The sequence below is a fragment of the Musca vetustissima genome, unplaced genomic scaffold (genome assembly GCF_032173495.1).
Source record: "Musca vetustissima isolate MV318-11 ecotype Yass unplaced genomic scaffold, APGP_CSIRO_Mvet_v1 utg17403, whole genome shotgun sequence".
Classification (NCBI taxonomy): Eukaryota; Metazoa; Arthropoda; class Insecta; order Diptera; family Muscidae; genus Musca; species Musca vetustissima.
The window spans coordinates 192,254-198,649 of NW_026879012.1; positions in this window are offsets into that span (position 1 = coordinate 192,254).

Below are 6,396 nucleotides of genomic sequence, written 5' to 3' on the forward strand. Positions count from 1 at the left end.
AGAAAATTTTTAACCGTGAATATCTCAAATACAAATTTTTCAAACATTTATTTCCAAACTTTAATTTAAAAAAAATTAAAATTTTAATTAAAAAAATTTAAAAATTTTAATTAAAAAAGAAAAACAAATGGAAATGTTTCCGCTTAATTTGTATACCTTTTTGTGAGCGAGCCTCAAGAGAGAGAGAGAGAGATAGAAGTTGTGGAAAAAAGGAAAACTTGAAGCTTGGGTATTTGAAAAAAATCAAAATATTTTTAATAGGGATTTTTTTTTAAATATTCATTAAATAACATTTTTGAAAATATAAAAAAAATTGGAAAATTTAAAAAGGAAAAAAATTTTTAAATTTTTTTAAAAAAAATTTGAAAATTTAAAAATTCTTATTAAAAAATCCACATTAAAATATGTTGACATTTTTCAAATATCGAAATTTTTTTCAAACATTTATTTTCAAATTTTTATAAAAAAAAATAAAATATTTAATTAAAAAAATTAAAAAATTTTAATAAAAAAAATTTAAAAATTTTAATTAAAAAAATAAAAAAATTCCACTTTTTTTATTAAAAAAAATTTTTAAATAAACAAAAAAATATATTAAAAAAATAATTTTTTTAATTAAAAAAAGTGGAAATTTTTTATTTTTTTTAATTAAAATTTTTAAATTTTTTTAATTAAAATTTTTAAATTGTTTTAATTAAACTTTTTAAATTTTTTTAATTAAAATTTTTAAATTTTTTTAATTAAAATTTTTAAATTTTTTTAATTAAAATTTTTAAATTTTTTTAAGGAAGGAAAGGAATTTTTTAATTCACTTTGATAAAAACAATTTTTAAACATTGCTTTAATTTTTTCATAAAATTTTTATTAAAAAATAAATTTAATTAAACAATTGTTTTTTAAACTTTTTTTATAAAAAATTAAAAAAAAATTAATAAAAATATTTTTTAAATTCCCTTTTGAGATTTTTGTGCTAAAAAATTTTTTGTATGTATGTAAAAAATTTTGAAAATTTTCCGCTTCACTTTTATACCTTTTCCCCCCAGGTTCAGAAGAGAGTAGAATGAAAAAATAATATTGAGTGAGAATATTACATAAAAAAAATTAGGAAAAAATTTCATAATTCTCAGCAGAGTTTAGAACACACTTCTATTTTTTTTTTTTTATATAATACAGCACGATTGTGATGATTTATTTTTTTAAATAATATTTTTTTTCAATGATCTTGAATTTTCTTAGTCCATTTTTTTAAGAATTGCAATTAAAAAAAACTTAGTTTTTTTAATAATGTTTAATAAAGGAAACTGCATTAGATTCTCTGGTGACAAATTTGGAGGAGGATGAAGAGAGGAGGTATTAAAAAAAAATGAGAAAAGTTTGTTTTCGAAGAATTGTTATTGTTTTTTTTTTTAATTAAAAAAAAATATTTAATTTTTTTTGTAAATTATAACTGATGATCTCAATATTACAACAAAAAAATAAAAACGGAAAACCTATGCATTTTTTCATAAAAAACATAAAGCAACAACAACAATAAACTACTTAAATTATAACAAAAAAATACCCTAGAGAAAAAAAAACGCAAAATAAAAATTCTTCAGAAAAAGAAACTTTTCTTAGAAAAAAAAAACAAACAAACAAATTGAACATAACCTCAACCAACAAAACTTGGGTTTAATGAACGCTATAACGAAACATAAAAAATAAATTTAAAAAAATATGCCTTCTTAGTTTTCGTATAAACAAAATATATAAATATATATTTATTATAAAAAATTATTATATATATTTTTATATATATAAGAAAAGCAACCAACCAATAATTGAAGTCAGCATCTAAGTTAAGTGTGCAGTAATATTTAATTTTTAAAAACAAAATATTTATATATATATAAGAAAGAAAACTAAAACTAAAAAAATCCGTAGCCACTACCCCCTGAAAAAAAAACAACAGCAACAACAACAAGAAATCCTTAGATAAAAACGAAACTAATTGTGAGCTAAATGTGCAATAATTAATTATTAAAAAAAACAAAATAATTTAAATTTATAAAACCAAACAAAAACAACAACTACAACCTAAACGACAATTAGCACCAATTTTATAAATTTAGGAAAAAGAAAAAAACAAAAACAAAATACTACAACATTCAAGTAAAACAAAAAACCAACAATTTGTTAACTAATCACGCTTATTATAATAACAAAAAAACAACAACAACTACACCCATAACATTATCTACACCACCCACTCCCCCCTCCGGGTCACCCACAATTCACACACACACGAAAAAATTCCACAGTTTTTTTTTTAGAAGCATCACTGCAAGTTTTTAGGAAACATTTTGGTTAGGTATGAGAGCAAGGAAAATTCGAGAGAGAGAGAGTGAAAACAAGAAGGGAGAGCACACCCATAAGATAATGTAGAGAGAGAGAGAGAAAGGGAGAAGAAAGGGGAGAGAGACAGAAGTTTTTTTTTTAATTTAAACTTCAAAGCCTTTGGATGTGGAGCACAGCAATAAGATAATGTAGAGAGAGAGAGAAGGGGAGAAGAAAAGGGAGAGAGAGACAGATTTTTTTTTTTTAATTTAGAACTTCAAAGCCTTTGGATTTGGAGCACACCTATAAGATAATGTAACGAGAGAGAGAGGGAGAGAGAGAGAAGGGGAGAAGAACGGGGAGAGAGACAGAAGTTTTTTTTAAATTCAGAACTTCAAAGCCTTTGGATTTTTCTAAAGAGAGAGAGATAAATATAATCATGTGATATTTGAAGAAAAGAGAGGGAGAGAGAGGTGGAATATACAAAGTGAGAACTTTCTGATCACATATGGCCACTTAAAACCAGGCTGCTCGCGAATGATTCAAAATACATTCTTTTCGTTTTGTGCTGCTCATTTTACGTATGAATTTATGTCGATAAATTCTTTACCAAAGGAGCATTCGGCAAAGAATGTTCGCACACACACATAACAAACGAATGAGAGCACACAACAACCGGATCGTTCGTTTCGTTTGGTAGTTGAAATTCTTTCTGACATTCTCTCTCACAAATGAAAACGGCAACAACAACAATAACAACAACAAACGCGAGTGCTCAAAACAGCAAACGTTCGTGAACGTTGGACATGTGTTTTGTTATTCCCAGGGTGCGCACACAAAAACGCTGAGAATGCATTCAACAATACATTCTTTTCGTTTTGTGCTCATTTTACGAATGAATTTATGCCAATAAATTCTTTACCAAACGAGCATTCGTCAAAGAATGTTCTCACACACACGCACACACATAACAAACGAGTGAGAGCACACAACAACATTCGTTCGTTCGTTTCGTTTGATGGTTGAAATTCTTTCTCACATTCTCTCTCACGAATGAAAACCAACATTCCCAAATTCTCGCGAATGTTCAAAACGGCAACAATAACAACAAACGTTCATTGATTTCCGATTCCGACCACCAACTACCCCAAGATACCTGGGAGTAACGTTCTACAGCCTTTTCAAGTCGTCCACGTAAGCCATAGCTTTATGCGATGTAAGCTGAGTAGTAGGAACAAGGTCCTCAAGTCGCTAGCCGGCAGCACTTGGGGCGCTGACAAAGAAACCTTGTTGATCTCTTATAAAGCAATAGGCCAGCGGTCAGTGGTAAGCTATGCAGCGCCAGTGTGGTTCGCGAATGTTAGTAATACGCTGTGGAAGAATATCCAGACCTGCCAGAACGCTGCCCTGAGAACTGCAACAGGGTGTCTCCTCAAAAAAATGTTCTTCACCAATAAATGCTCGCGAAAGAATGAATCGACGACGCTTTCAGCGAAATTTTATCGTTCGTGATTTTTTCGTACAATGCGGCGAACATTCGCGAGAGATTGCAAATGCTTGTGCATTCATTGTAACTTTGTAACATTCGCGACAAATTGAAAACATTCGAATTCTCGCGCGTGAGTATTCGTGAGAAAGAGCGCATTTTAATCATTCTTCACACCCTGCTTAAAACATTTCTTTCTTTCTTAATTTTATAAAAAAAAAAATTGTATAATATTTATTAAAAAAATTGGAAAATTTTTATTAAAAAAAAAATTGGAAAATTTTTATTTAAAAAAAAAATAAAATTTTTATTAAAAAAAGTTCATAAAATTTTATCAAAAAATTAAAAAAGTTGCAAAAATGTTTATCAAAAAATTGGAAATTTTTATCAAAAAAATTTAAAATTTTTATTTAATAATTGTAAAGAACTTGCAAATTTTTTTTAACAATTACAAAATTTTTCCTAAAAAAAAATTGCAAAGATTTTTATTTAAAAAAGTAGAAGTTAAAAAATGCGAATTTTTTTCAATTTTCGACTATCTTCCGATTTCTTTACGACTTGTCTGAAACGCCGAGAGAAAAACCTAAACATCAGCTATCATTTGTCGCATTCGAATTTCCTCTCTCTTTTATTACGAGATTTTTTTTAATTCTTCCCTTATAGCTTCTCCTCCCGAAAGTTCCAGTAATTTTCCCCCAAAAACCATATATTTTTTGAAGAGCAATTCTGTGTCAGTATGATTACTTTTTTTGTTGTTGTTATTAATTTTTTTTTAATTGTTAAACTCTGTGGGAAAAGGTTTTTTTTTTCTTAGGGGAACGAGAGTGTGATACAACCAAACTGGTTTAGAATAGGTAAAATATTAAAAAAAAAAAACAATGAACCGAATGTGATATGTATTTATAAAATACGCAATGTTAAAGATAGATCTTTTCCTGCAGACCACCGACCACGCACATAGTGAGAGAAAAAGAAAAACGAAAAATAAGTATTTAAATTATTGCTCTTTTACGATGATCTCAAATTTGTTTTTTGGGGGAAGAAGGGATTTTTTGAAAGAGAATAAAAAATATGAAGTATTGATTGGAACCAGGGAAGAAGGAGGAAAAAAATAGAAAAAATATGAATTAGAAAAGGGCTCCGATTTTTTTTCGGAAATATTTCTCCATTTTTTTCAAAAATGTTGCCCCCAATATTCCAAAATGTTGGCGCTCAACATTTTAAAAAGTTGCCGAACATTTAAAAATGTTGGCTCAACATTAAAAAGTCTCTTCGCAACATTTTAAAATGTTGCAGCAACATGTCGACATGTTGCGAAGAGTCTTTTGAATGTTGATGCAACATTTTTAAATGTTAGGCAACTTTTTTGAAATTTGGAATATTGGGGCAACATTTTTATAAATTTTGCATCAACATTCAAAAGCCTCTTCGAAACATTCTGAAATGTTGCAGCAACATGTCGAAATGTTTGAGCAACATTTTTTTATGTGGCAACATTTAATATTTTTATTAAGACAACATTTTGAAATGTTGAAAAAAAAATGCTTTGCCAATTTAAAAAAAATGCTTTGCCAACATTTAGGCATTTTGAAGCAACACTTTGGAGTCTGCCGTCAATTTTTACAAATGTTGTTGCAACATTGCAAAATGTTGAATCCTATTTTAAAATGTTTAAATGCTATTTGAAATGTTGTTGAAATATATTTTTTAATGTTGAAGCAACATTTTCAAATGTTGAGTTCAATTTTTAAATGTTGAGACACATTTTGGAATGTTAAGGCAACATTTAGAAATGTTGAGGAACATTTTTAAAATGTTTAGACACGCTTTGGAATGTTGAGGCAACATTTTTAAATGTTGAAGCAACATTTTTAGATGTTGAGGCAACATTTTTAAATTTTGATGTAACATTTTTAAATATTAATGCAACATTTTTAAATGTTGAATAAACATTTTCGAATGTTGAGGAACATTTTTAAAATGTTTAGACACGCTTTGAAATGTTGAGGTAACATTTTTCAATGTTGATGCAACATTTGAAAATTTTGAGGCAATATTTTCGAATGCTGACGCACCATTTTTGTGTGTTGAGTGAGGCCACATTTATAAATGTTGAGCCAATATTTTTAAATGTTGAAGCAACGTTTCAAATGTTGAGGAACATTTTCGAATGTTGAGAAACATTTTGGAATGTTGATAAACATTTTTAAAATGTTTAGATACGCTTTGGAATGTTGAGGTAACATTTTAAAATGTTGATGCAACATTTTCAAATGTTGACGCACCATTTTTGAGTGTTGAGACACACTTTGGAATGTTGAGGCAACATTTTTAAATGTTGCAACATATATTCAAATATTGAATGAACATTTTCGAATGTTGAGGAACATTTTTAAAATGTTTAGACACGCTTTGGAATGTTAAGGCAACATTTTAAATGTTAATGCAACATTATTAAATTTTGATGCAACATTTCCAAATGTTGAGGCAACATTTTCTAATATTGAGGCAACATTTTAAAATGTTTCTGAAGAAATTGCAATGTTGCGAAACCATTTTTTCAAACCTATAATGTGAGTGACTGTCCACTCCCT